We start from the raw sequence: 14947 nt of genomic DNA, 5'->3' as shown, positions 1-14947 counted from the left end.
CTAATCATTAGAATCAGGTGTGCTAGATTAGAGCTTGAGTGAAAACCTACAGGACGGTAGCGCTCCAGGAACAGGGCTGGAGAGCCCTGGTGTAGTGAGTATTATAAACCGGGTATTTTGGCTCGTAGATGCTGATTGGCTGCAATACGTGGTCTATCAGACATTATAAACTGGGTGGTTCGAGCCCTGAATGCTGATTGGCTGAAAGCTGTGGTATATCAGACCGTATACCATGGGTATGACAAAACATGTATTTTTACTCTTCTAACTACGTTGGTAACCAGATTATAACAGCAATAAGGCACCTTAGGGGTTTGTAGTATACGGCCAATATACCACGGCTAAGTCTGCGTTACGTCGTTCCCAAGAAAAGTCCTTAGCCATGGTATATTGGTCATATACCACACCCAGTCGGGCCTTATTGCTTGAATATAACACGGGTATGATGCAAAACTACTTGTTTACTGTTCTAATTACGTTGGTGACATGTATATAACAGCAGTAAGGTACCTTGGGGTTTGTGGTATATGGCTAATAAGGGTTAAGGGCTGTATCCAGGCACTCTGTGTTGCGTCGCGCCTATAACAGCCCTTAGCCGTGGTATATTGGTCATATACCACACGTTATTGCTTAATTATGAACTAACACCCCACCTCCACTAACACTTCCTCCCCAATGCAGGAGAATGGAAGCAGCAGCACACTGGGTTGATGCATTAGGAGAGAGAGAGAGAGAGAGAGAGAGAGAGAGAGAGAGAGAGAGAGAGAGAGAGAGAGAGCAAAAGAGAGATTAGGAAGTGAGGCTGAGGAGGGAGTGAAGGGCAAGGAATGAGATGAATTTAACTCTCAGGAAGTTGGGTGGTGGTGGTGATGACAGAAGTGGGGGGAAACGGCTCCCTTTGCTATAGGTTGTTGAGACGAGGAAACACAACGAAAAATGAGTGAGAGGTCAACAAAGGTTATACTGGTGGTGGCCAGGGCAGTAAACGGTGTCAGTCAGAATTATTTATCAAAATGGAATACTGTATTACCAGTGACTGAGTATTTCCATCTCTGTTTCCCTGAGACTTTCTCACCATTCCCCAACACCACACACTGCAAGCCACACCATTGTCTTTCCTTACCTCACCGCACACAGCAAACACAATGCACACAGCCCCCACCCCACTGCAGAGCATTCGGCACCCAGCACACAGCCCCCACCACCTCTTACCCACTCAGAACACCCAGCACACAGCCCCCACCACCTCTTACCCACTCAGAACACCCAGCACACAGCCCCCACCACCTCTTACCCACTCAGAACACCCAGCACACAGCCCCCACCACCTCTTACCCACTCAGAACACCCAGCACACAGCCCCCACCACCTCTTACCCACTCAGAACACCCAGCACACAGCCCCCACCTCCTCTTACCCACTCAGAACACCCAGCACACAGCCCCTACCACCTCTTACCCACTCAGAACACCCATCACACAGCCCCCACCACCTCTTACCCACTCAGAACACCCAGCACACAGCCCCCACCACCTCTTACCCACTCAGAACACCCAGCACACAGCCCCCACCACCTCTTACCCACTCAGAACACCCAGCACACAGCCCACACCCCACTGCAGAGCATTCGGCACCCAGCACACAGCCCCCACCACCTCTTACCCACTCAGAACACCCAGCACACAGCCCCCTCCACCTCTTACCCACTCAGAACACCCAGCACACAGCCCCCACCACCTCTTACCCACTCAGAACACCCAGCACACAGCCCCCACCACCTCTTACCCACTCAGAACACCCAGCACACAGCCCCCACCACCTCTTACCCACTCAGAACACCCAGCACACAGCCCCCACCACCTCTTACCCACTCCGAACACCCAGCACACAGCCCCCACCACCTCTTACCCACTCAGAACACCCAGCACACAGCCCCCACCACCTCTTACCCACTCAGAACACCCAGTATACAGCCCCCTCCACCTCTTACCCACTCAGAACACCCATCACACAGCCCCCACCACCTCTTACCCACTCAGAACACCCAGCACAAGGTTAAGCACGAAAAAGGAGCCCAGAATGATCAGACTAACAAAGTAGATGGCGGGCGTTCCAAAGCCGATGGCGTCGTTCACCTGTTGGAGCCCAGAGGAGCAGGTTAACAGACAGACCTATAGATACAGATAGACAGGTAGGCAGACAGACAGGTAAGACAGACATAGAGAGAGAGCCAGATAGACAGACAGACGGACGGACGGACGGACGGACTGACAGACAGACAGACAGACAGACAGACAGACAGACAGGCAGGCAGGCAGGCAGGCAGGCAGGCAGGCAGGCAGGCAGGCAGGCAGACAGACAGACAGACAGACAGACAGACAGACAGACAGACGTAGAGAGACAGACAGAGGTGTCTTACCCACTCAACACTCCCAGAACCAGGTTTAGAACAAAGAAGGAGCCGAAGATGACAAGAGAAACAAAGTAGACCCATGGAAGCTCTAGACCCATAGCATCATTCATCTGGAGGAGCACCCGGCACCAAAGAGAGATGGGGAAAGAAGAAGAAGAAAGAGGGGAGGAAGAGAAAGAGAATAAAATGGATAGTCCGAGGTAGAGAAAGGTGAGAATAACTGTTTGCTAAGAATGTAAGATGAAAGGAAAAACCTCAAGGCATTTATATATAGTTTTACAGTTCAGAGTGATACAAAAGGTGAGGGAAGGTTCTGGGACTCAGATATATAGAGAAATGCTTGACTGAATCTTTAACATTTAAATGGCAGTCACATCTAGGCCTAATGACTAATCTACTGACACACCAGCTTAGTCAAATTCTCAGAGGGAATGAGCAGGTCAAAGTTCATACAGAGACCGCACAGGGAGCGCAGAGGGCACAGACTGAAATATGATATGAATGATAGGATCTCTATGACGGAGGGCCTCACCCAGTAGAGCACGTCTGTCCAGCCCTCCATGGTGATACACTGGAACACGGTCAGCATGGCGAACAGGAAGTTGTCAAAGTTGGTGATGCCATTGTTGGGGCCGTGCCAGCCCTCCCTGCACTCGGTGCCATTGATGGGACATTGGCGCCCGTGTCCTGAGACCGCACACGGAGCTGGATCATCCTCCGCTATCATGCCTACAGAGAGGGGGGCGGGGAGAGAGAGAGAGAGACCGAGAGGGAGACTGAAATACAAATGCAATAGTCATGTACACACACACACAGATGGTAAGATGCACACACACACAAACGCACACACACACGCACACACGCACGCTCTTACCTGTGCTGGGGAAGAAGCAGGTAGCGTGCATTTTGCCAATGAACAGCTCAAGGCCGATGATGGCATAGATGATGATGACAAACAGGACCAGCAGGGCGATGTGAAGGAGAGGGACCATGGCTTTAATAATGGAGTTCAACACAACCTGTAAACCTACAGAGTCAAACATACAGGTTAGATAGGGAAGACATAGCTAGATATGTGTGTGTGTTTGTGTGTGTATGTGTGTTACAGTAATATTGTATGTGGTTGAATTGGTATTGGTCAGTTGAGGCTGGTGGGGAGGAGAAATGGGGAGGACGGGCTCATTGGATCACCGATCCACTCGTGTTATGAGGGTTTGTATGAAGTATGTGTGTGGGTATGTGGTTTGTTTGTGAATGCACTTGTGTGCCTGTGCGTACAGTAAGGTTATTATAGTAAATGGTTATTATAGTAAAACTGAAACTAAAATAAAAACTCAAATGGAAAAATATTAAGAAAAACATTTGAAAAACTAAAACTATACTGAAACTATTATCTTTGACTGCAAAACTAACAAAAACAACAACAACAAAAAACATAGTAAATTATGTTTATTACTATTATTATTTATTTTTTACTTTGGCCAAAAATGTAATGTTTTTTTTCTTCTGATGGGGCTTTGAAGCCCCTGAATCTGGTGGGTAAATGCTGCCAGTAGATGGCAATGTTTCAAACAGGCCTAGCTTGTTCATCACTATCACTAGCTATCAGTAGCTAACAGGGAAGAAATCCAAAGGCGAGCGCGGAGTGTGAGCCTGAACCCTAGGTGTGAACAATGGCGGCAGCAAACTCAACACCAGCAGTGGTCGGTCGCAAAAGACAAAGCCCTGTATGGTTTCATGTGCGTTGTTAACATCTGCCTAGATCTTCCAGTCTTACTGCCCAGATCTTCCAGTCTGGATGACCAGACGACAGGTCCAGAACGGCGATCGCCAAACCGGACATCCCCTGGCCGTTCCTGTGGTGCTTTGCAGCTTCCAGAAAACCTACCAAGGTAAACCACCAGAGGGGGACAGCAACAATGACCCACAACCAGGACAACTCACGGTCATTTTTATGTTGGTTTGCAACTTGCAGGATAATCGCAAGATTGAACCCAACAGAGGGGGACTGTCATGACTTCGCCCTGTTTGGTGAGGGTCATAAAACCCATTTCACCCCCCCCCCCCTACTGGTTTATGACCCCCCCCATAAATACAGAAACTCTCTCTCTCCACTCTACAGAATGGACTTTTGGAAAACCCTTTGAACCCACAGAGAAAGACTCTACAGGATGGTAACATCAGACAGTTGAACAATGAGACAATATTTCTGTAATGGAAGGGTCCGTTGGTACTTAAAGAATATGACGTCAGATCAGTCATCAGTGTTACTGATGATAGGACCACGTAATTGTATCTTTGAAAGTCTACGCATTCTAGTTATCAGATTTATATCAAAATCTTGCAAAACTTATGTGATTAAACATGAAACTATTTATGAGAAGATAAAATGTGATTCTAGCTTCTAAATGAGATAATTGTTTCATAAGTAAACTTATGCTCAATCAGTAACCCCACCCACGGGAGCACAGACATTGGTTAGAAGGATGAAACACACCCCTTCCCCTCCCCAGTACAAAAGCCCCCGTAACGATCATTAACATTTAGTTCCAGAAATGTGAGAACTGCTGTCCTAACGTTTAGAAGGGCGAATTTCAACGTGACGGTGACGATCATCACGTTGGAATGGTGAATTTCGACTAAACCAGCCTGAATACAGCACGAGCTGATTATGGAAACTTAGTATGAACTTTGAACTATTTTTCACTAAAGAAGAAGTGACACATCCTAGACGTCGAGTCATCAGCTGCAGCTGTAAACGTACGTTGCCTAAGAAAGGACTGACAATCTCCTAAGAACGGGGGCAGTGTTGCAATCTACTGCAGAGATAGCCTGCAGAGTTCTGTCCTACTATCCAGGTCTGTACCCAAACAATTTGAACTTCTACTTTTAAAAATCCATCTCTCTAAAAACAAGTCTCTCACCGTTGCCGCCTGCTATAGACCACCTTCGGCCCCCAGCTGTGCTCTGGACACCATATGTGAATTGATTGCCCCCCATCTATCTTCAGAGCTCGTGCTACTAGGTGACCTAAACTGGGACATGCTTAACACCCCAGCCATCCTACAATCCAAGCTTGATGCCCTCAATCTCACACAAATTATTAATGAACCCACCAGGTACCACCCCAAAGCCGTAAACACTGGCACCCTCATAGATATCATCCTAACCAATTTGCCCTCTAAATACACCTCTGCTGTTTTCAACCAAGATCTCAGCGATCACTGCCTCATTGCCTGCATCCGTAATGGGTCTACGGTCAAACGACCTCCACTCATCACTGTCAAACGCTCCCTGAAACATTTCAGTGAGCAGGCCTTTCTAATTGACCTGGCCCTGGTATCCTGGAAGGATATTGACCTCATCCCATCAGTAGAGGATGCCTGGTTATTTAAAAAAAATGCCTTCCTCACCATCTTAAATAAGCATGCCCCATTCAAGAAATGTAGAACCAGGAACAGATATAGCCCTTGGTTCTCCCCAGACCTGACTGCCCTTAACCAACACAAAAACATCCAATGGCGTGCTGCATTAGCATCAAACAGCCCCTGTGATATGCAACTTTTCAGGGAAGTTAGAAACCAATATACACAGGCAGTTAGAAAAGCTAAGGCTAGCTTTTTCAAGCAGAAATTTGCTTCCTGCAACACAAATTGAAAAAAGTTCTGGGACACTGTAAAGTCCATGGAGAATAAGAACACCTCCTCCCAACTGCCCACTGCACTGAGGATAGGAAACTCTGTCACCACCGATAAACCCACTATAATTGAGAATTTCAATAAGCATTTTTCTACGGCTGGCCATGCTTTCCACCTGGCTACTCCTACTGCAGTCAACAGCACTGCACCCCTCACAGCTACTCGCCCAAGCCTTCCCCATTTCTCCTTCTCCCAAATCCATTCAGCTGATGTTCTGAAAGAGCTGCAAAATCTGGACCCCTACAAATCAGCCGGGCTAGACAATCTGGACCCTTTCTTTCTAAAATTATCTGCCGAAATTATTGCAACCCCTATTACTAGCCTGTTCAAACTCTCTTTCGTGTTGTCTGAGATTCCCATAGATTGGAAAGCAGCTGCTGTCATCCCCCTCTTCAAAGGAGGGGACACTCTTGACCCAAATTGCTATAGACCTATATCCATCCTACCCTGCCTTTCTAAGGTCTTCGAAAGCCAAGTCAACAAACAGATTACCGACCATTTCGAATCCCACCTTCTCCGCTATGCAATCTGGTTTCAGAGCTGGTCATGGGTGCACCTCAGCCACACTCAAGGTCCTAAACGATATCGTAACCGCCATCGATAAGAAACAATACTGTGCTGCCGTTTTCATTGACCTGGCCAAAGCTTTCGACTCTGTCAATCACCACATCATCATCAGCTTTCTCAATAGCCTTGGTTTCTCTAATGACTGCATCGCCTGGTTCACCAACTACTTCTCTGATAGAGTTCAGTGTGTCAAATCGGAGGGCCTGTTGTCTGGACCTCTGGCAGTCTCTATGGGGGTGCCACAGGGTTAAATTCCTGGGCCAACTCTTTTCTCTGTATACATCAATGATGTCGCTCTTACTGCGGGTGAGTCTCTGATCCACCTCTACGCAGACGACACCATTCTGTATACTTCTGGCCCTTCTTTGGACACTGTGTTAACAACCCTCCAGATGAGCTTCAATGCCATACAACTCTCCTTCCGTGGCCTCCAACTGCTCCTAAATACAAGTAAAACTAAATGCATGCTCTTCAACCGATCGCTGCCTGCACCTGCCCGCCTGTCCTGCATCACTACTCTGGACGGTTCTGACTTAGAATACGTGGACAACTACAAATACCTAGGTGTCTGGTTAGACTGTAAACTCTCCTTCCAGACTCACATCAAACATCTCCAATCCAAAGTTAAATCAAGAATTGGCTTCCTATTTCGCAACAAAGCGTCCTTCACTCATGCTGCCAAACATACCCTCGTAAAACTGACCATCCTACCGATCCTCGACTTTGGCGATGTCATTTACAAAATAGCCTCCAATACCCTACTCAACAAACTGGATGCAGTCTTTCACAGTGCCATCCGTTTTGTCACCAAAGCCCCATATGCTACCCACCACTGCGACCTGTACGCTCTCGTTGGCTGGCCTTCGCTTCATACTCGTCGCCAAACCCACTGGCTCCAGGTCATCTACAAGACCCTGCTAGGTAAAGTCCCCCCTTATCTCAGCTCACTGGTCACCATAGCAGCACCCACCTGTAGCACGTGCTCCAGCAGGTATATCTCTCTGGTCACCCCCAAAGCCAATTCCTCCTTTGGCCGTCTCTCTTTCCAGTTCTCTGCTGCCAATGACTGGAACGAACTACAAAAATCTCTGAAACTGGAAACACTTATCTCCCTCACTAGCTTTAAGCACCAGCTGTCAGAGCAGCTCACAGATCACTGCACCTGTACATAGCCCATCTATAATTTAGCCCAAACAACTACCTCTTCCCGTACTGTATTTATTTATTTAATTTATTTTATTTTGCTCATTTGCACCCCATTATCTCTATTTCTACTTTGCACTTTCTTCTACTACAAATCTACCATTCCAGTGTTTTACTTGCTATATTGTATTTACTTTGCCACCATGGACTTTTTTTGCCTTTCCTCCCTTATCTCACCTCATTTGCTCACATTGTACATAGACTTATTTTTTCTACTGTATTATTGACTGTATATTTGTTTTACTCCATGTGTAAGTCTGTGTTGTTGTATGTTGTCGAACTGCTTTGCTTTATCTTGGCCAGGTCGCAATTGTAAATGAGAACTTGTTCTCAACTTGCCTACCTGGTTAAATAAAGGTGAAATAAAATAAATAAATAATAAAAGAACGACAGTGTACTTCAACGTATCTGCCTGCGGCTACGGAACCCTGACCTGTTCACCGGACGTGCTTGTTGCACCCTCGACAACTACAATGATTATTATTATTTGACCATGCTTGTCATTTATGAACATTTTAACATCTTGACCATGTTCTGTTATAATATCCACCCGGCACAGCCAGAAGAGGACTGGCCACCCCTCATAGCCTGGTTCCTCTCTAGGTTTCTTCCTAGGTTTTTGGCCTTTCTAGGGAGTTTTTCCTAGGGAGTTTTTCCTAGCCACCGTGCTTCTCTCACATGCATTGCTTGCTGTTTGGGGTTTTAGGCTGGGTTTCTGTACAGCACTTTGAGATTTCAGCTGATATACGAAGGGCTATATAAATAAATTTGATTTGATTTGATCTGCTCTACAACACTACGACCAGAAAGATTGTTCAAAGGACAATGGCGATCTCTGCTGGGAAAACCAGTCTTCCATCTTCGACCCTTCGACAGATGAGCTCCATCTATCGAAGCGGAGCTCAGAGTAAACATATATCTTGCATTTTCCTTTTCCGAATGGGTGGTTATTAGAATGGATAAGATTCTGTATTTACGGTAGCATAGCTTCTCAAGGTCCGATAGAGACCCAATTCCTTTGTTCCTCAGTCTTCCCGCTCTTTCATTCAAACCCAACCCCCTTCCTTTGTGTAACCAGCCATCATATCGGGTTAGTCCACTAGGGACTTTTCATGACATGATTAGTAATCGATGTATGATCTATCCTGTGTATATATATATATATATATATATATATGTAATTCTGTGTGATTATTTAGGTATTTAGTAAATAAATAATTAAGCCAATTTGTGTATTACTGATTCAACTTGTTAGCCAGGGTTCATGCAGGTAACCAAGTACCTTACGACATTGAGAATGAGACTGAATAAGGTGACGATTAACAATTGACAACTATTGATAAAAAAGATCTTCAGATCTTTAAGAGTTTATTCGGAAGACAGCAGCTCTATAAACACTCTTCTGTGGTGCCCCAGGTTATTAATGAGTTAATTGTTGCATGGTTTAATTCAATCGCGTAATCAATCAAACGTTCAGTAATCGATTTGATAAAATAGCCTGTCATCTCATTTAATCAGTCAGAGACACGACAATGGGATTGTTTTGAGTACATTGCTGGAAAGGACAAAAACATGTGTATTGTAGTGTCAGGAGACGGCAGCGTGTGTGGAACACATATAAAATGGAAAAACCCAATCATCTGAACAGCACCCACAAAGAATTGCAGGATAAAGACAAAGTGAGAGAATCATTTTTTTTTGGGGGGGGGGGATTCGGTCAGAATTCGACTCCTGGAATATTAGCAGTTTTAAAGCTAATTTCCTGCAACAAGAACAACAACAACAAAAAAATCCACGTCTGATTTTTTTTTTTTTGAAACTGCTACATTTTATTTTTGCCAACAAGAAGGGTGTGAATAGTTTGGGGTCGCATGGGTTGCAAGGCTGAGGTTTGTTACTATGCTGATAAAAGCAATATCCACCCGGACCTTTGCCACATAGGACATTTGTGTGACCGGACCTTCTGAAATAGCCCTGGAGTACCCCTGCTATGGGTATATGGCTTCAAGCCTCCCATGCACTGGCCTACTTTCTGTCCCTGAAATTAAATCATATCAAAACGAAATAGAAATGCTTTTATCAAACTAAAACTGAATAAAAACAAGTAAATCAAGTATGAAAACCGAAAATAATCAGAATTTCAAATAAAAACCTCAAAACGAATAAAAAAATCACAAAACTATAATAACCTTGTCGTACAGTATGTAAACATGTGCATGCATGTGCATCTGGACAAAATGTCGAAGAGTCTTTTTTCATGGGTGTGAGGGAGACACACACACACACATACACACTCGCAGGAGAACTCATGTCTCTGGGGCATTGATTTGGACAGCCTGTTTTAAGAGAACATTCCAGAGGGGCTGCACACAGACCATATGGTCACATATTACTGTTAGTGTCTTCACCCCACAGACACATAGTCTGAGCTGAGAGAGAAACACTTTCTGTCATGGAGAGGAATGGCTGGGCTGGTTTGGGCTGGGGAGGGTCTGTCAGGACAGAAGTAGACTTCTAATACATATGTAACTTTGGGACATTTTTCTCCAGAACAACATACAGTAAAGGAGTGTAGAGTAAACTTTTTCATTATGCGGATGTGGGAAACGAAGCCACAGGAATCAAACCTATCACTTTAACGTTCCTACTGGAGCGCCATTTTCCTAGTAACTGAACCATACATGACCACGGGGGGGACATCAAGACAAAATGGTGGAGGAGACAAGATTGAGGAAGACTGAATTGAACCTTGTAGAGGTAATGCCAGTTATATCACGTCACAGTTTTCCGCAGTGTTATTCATTGGTGTGTGTTATGCAGTGACTTTCAGAGGCTAGCCAGCCTACATACTGTAGGTCAATAGAGGTTGCTGTGCCTGTTTCATCATGGGGTCAAAGGTGAGGGGTCAGTCAGCACTCACAACAATAAACACAACACTGTATTCGTGTCAGACCTAGGGTGAAATATTATTTCAAATCTCTCAAATGTTCTTTAGCCTGCCTGGAGTGCCAGATGGACGGGGTTTGGAAGGGGTCTCAAATGTTCTTTAGCCTGCCTGGAGTGCCAGATGCACGGGGTTTGGAAGGGGTCTCAATTGTTCTTTAGCCTGCCTGGAGTGCCAGATGGACGGGGTTTGGAAGGGGTCTCAAATGTTCTTTAGCCTGCCTGGAGTGCCAGATGGACGGGGTTTGGAAGGGGTCTCAAATGTTCTTTAGCCTGCCTGGAGTGCCAGATGGACGGGGTTTGGAAGGGGTCTCAAATGTTCTTTAGCCTGCCTGGAGTGCCAGATGGACGGGGTTTGGAAGGGGTCTCAAATGTTCTTTAGCCTGCCTGGAGTGCCAGATGGACGGGGTTTGGAAGGGGTCTCAAATGTTCTTTAGCCTGCCTGGAGTGCCAGATGGACAGGGTTTGGAAGGGGTCTCAAATGTTCTTTAGCCTGCCTGGAGTGCCAGATGGACGGGGTTTGTACTCCTTGTAACTATTCTATTCCATTGTGTCAGGCAAGCCCAATCAAGCCCAGATAAAGTATTTGAAATGATCTCAAATAGTATTTGAACCCAGGTCTGGTCGGTGTTGTTGTGGGGTCAAAGGTGAAGGGTCAGATAGCAGTAACTCACTGGGCACTCCTGAGACCAGGCGTAGGGGTCGCAGTACACGGAAGGCTCGGAGGGCTTTGACGTCGAAGCCGCCCGACTTTCCCCCATGGCCGTGCGCGGAGGGGTGGAGCGCTGCCGCTGCCGCTGCTGCAGCTGCACCCGCCTCTGCCTCCTCCTTCGTCTCTACAGAGTCTTTGGTCAAAAGCTCCAGGACAACACTGAACAGTCTGCAGAGAAACACCAGAAGAAACGTGTTACAGGAAACACATCAGAAAGAGAATGTTACAGGTAAAAGCTCCAGGACAACACTGAACAGTCTGCAGAGAAACACCAGAGGAAACGTGTTACAGGAAACACATCAGAAAGAGAATGTTACAGGTAAAAAGCTCCAGGACAACACTGAACAGTCTGCAGAGAAACACCAGAGGAAACGTGTTACAGGAAACACATCAGAAAGAGAATGTTACAGGTAAAAAGCTCCAGGACAACACTGAACAGTCTGCAGAGAAACACCAGAGGAAACGTGTTACAGGAAACACATCAGAAAGAGAATGTTACAGGTAAAAAGCTCCAGGACAACACTGAACAGTCTGTATAGAATTACAGCAGAAAGAATGAGAATACGTTACAGGATTAAGGGAATCCATAAAGAGTCTCAGAGTAGGATCTAGGATCAGGTTCCCCTGGTTTATGCAATCTTATTCCTTATGATCTGAAAGGCAAAACTCATCCTAGACTTGGTGGCAGGTCGCCTAGTGGTTAGAGCGTTGGGCCAGTAACTGAAAGGTTGCTAGATTGAATCCCTGAGCTGACAAGGTACAAATCTGTCGTTCTGCCCCTGAACAAGGCAGTAAACCCACGGTTCCTAGGCCGTCATTGAAAATAAGAATTGTTCTTAACTGACTTGCCTAGTTAAATAAAGGATAAATAAAATAAACAATAAACTAGCAGTCCTACTCTGAGATGCTTTCTAAATACAGGCCCAGACCAATACACTAGAGATGCATACAGTTGGGCTGGTTAAAAAGTTCTGCTAGAAGTGTCTGTAACTGCAACGTCTGTAGAAAAATGTTGAAATATTTCAGATTTCAAAGTTGACATATTATTATTCTAAGCTTCACACTGAATATAATATCTGTTTGTAAGATTGCAGTAACAAATGAATAAGAAGAACACAAGCTGAAAAATACAGCACAAATGTATTGAACCCATGTACAAACTACATAGACAACAAAGTATTGAAATGTATTGAACCCATGTACAAACTACATAGACAACAAAGACACAGCTCATTAAAACATGAATAAATCAACACACACACACACACAACAATAACAGGTGAACATCCTATGGTAGAAAAAGAGTCCGGTTAATTCCAGTCAGTTAGCCTGTCCTCACCTAGCCAATAGGAGAAATCATCCCAACACATCACGTCAAAGCTGGGCAGCAGTAGGCACTAAATGGGCTGAATGGAGCTGAATGAAGCTGGGCAGCAGTAGGCACTAAATGGGCTGAATGGAGCTGAATGAAGCTGGGCAGCAGTAGGCACTAAATGGGCTGAATGGAGCTGAATGAAGCTGGGCAGCAGTAGGCACTAAATGGGCTGAATGGAGCTGAATGAAGCTGGGCAGCAGTAGGCACTAAATTAGCTGAATGGAGCTGAATGAAGCTGGGCAGCAGTAGGCACTAAATGGGCTGAATGGAGCTGCCAATAGAGGCCTGGAGGGCCATAGAGGGTCATACTTCACGGCTACAATCACAGACTGCTGCAGCAAACTGATGTTGGACTGAATCAGAGTGGAAAAATTAACTGAGGTGTTTGATGTGTCACTCATCTGTTCACATGAATAGAATACCATCAGAATAGAATAGAATACCAAAATAGAATACCATCAGAATAGAATAGAATACCAAAATAGAATACCATCAGAATAGAATAGAATACCAAAATAGAATACCATCAGAATAGAATAGAATACCAAAATAGAATACCATCAGAATAGAATACCAAAATAGAATACCATCAGAATAGAATAGAATACCAAAATAGAATACTATCAGAATAGAATAGAATACCAAAATAGAATACCATCAGAATAGAATAGAATACCAACATAGAATACCACCAGAATAGAATAGAATACCAAAATAGAATACCATCAGAATAGAATACCAAAATAGAACACCATCAGAATAGAATAGAATACCAAATTATACAACAGGTGGGTCCTGAATGCTGATTGGTTAAAAGCACATTCCACAAAGCTAAATCTATGACGTTAAAATGCCTATTTACTCTGTTCCATCTGACTGAGCAATCCACTGTCTCATCAGCCCAGCCAGGCAATTTATAAACTTCATCTCCACTATAAAAGCATCTAGATATTATCTCACATTTCTTTTAGACTAACATTAGGTTTTCAACAGCGAAGGTTTGTATAAACCTTGCTGTCTGTCTCACCGACATTTGCAACATTGTTTCAATATTCAAATTCGATCTCCAGCTGTCCCATACTAATGAACGTGTCGGGATCGGGACGAGAGAGAGAGAGAGGCAGGCAGCGTTACTCAGCCAGTCGAAATCATGAATCAGCTGGCATAATTTTTATAGATATATACAAAGAAATGTCAATTGAAAAAAGGTGAAACAAAACAAAGTACAGATAGTTTGCAGTATTTCCAGCTTCAGTTTGGAGTGATTGTGATAGCTGTGTTGTTGGATAGCTCCTCTGAACAACAGTGACCTGATGAGAGAGCACATTTTCTATGCCAGGCGAAATCATGCCTCATTAGCTCATTGTTATGGATGTATCCAAAATAAATGTCACTAGAAAGCAGCTTAAACAAATGCAGCTACTGTTGTTATTCTGGCTGCACTGTTTGACGTGACTGAGTTAGCCGTAGTTGGCTAGCTAGCAAGCAAGGGATACGAACGTTGCCAGCCAGGATGGCAATGGTACATTTAGAACAATGACCGGGTCGCGTCCATAGATACAGAACAAAAAGACTGAACGACTGAGTCGAGTCTCAAGCAACCAAACCGATAGAACAAACGACCAGCCAGCTTGGGTAGCAACCCTAGATTTGTGTTGGGACTATATCTTGTGGAAAGATGAAACAATATGAATAGATTAATCAAAATAACATTTCTAATTAAAATATGTCAATCATTATTTGAATATGTTGGTTACCAGTTGTATAAAAGTGATCATGCCCAAGAAGATGGTGTTTGGAGGATATATTGGCACAATCACTTAAATAGAATACCATTAGAATACAATAGAATACCAAAATAGCATACCATTGGAATAGAATAGAATACCAAAATAGAATACCATCAGAATAGAATACAATACCAAACTAGAATACCATCAGAATAGAATACAATACCAAACTAGAATACTATCAGAATAGAATAGAATACCAAAATAGAATACCATCAGAATAGAATAGAATACCAAAATAGAATA

At 44.5% G+C, this 14947-nt stretch overlaps 1 pseudogene; it reads right to left on the bottom strand.

The window, feature by feature from the left end:
- The window catches only part of LOC115150244 (voltage-dependent L-type calcium channel subunit alpha-1D-like), a 131304-nt pseudogene that overhangs the window by 66688 nt on the left and 49669 nt on the right, over positions 1-14947 (bottom strand).

Source organism: Salmo trutta, chromosome 16, assembly GCF_901001165.1.
Source record: "Salmo trutta chromosome 16, fSalTru1.1, whole genome shotgun sequence".
Classification (NCBI taxonomy): Eukaryota; Metazoa; Chordata; class Actinopteri; order Salmoniformes; family Salmonidae; genus Salmo; species Salmo trutta.
The sequence above is the reverse complement of the archived record's forward strand: the minus strand, read 5'-3'. Positions and strand labels throughout refer to the sequence as shown.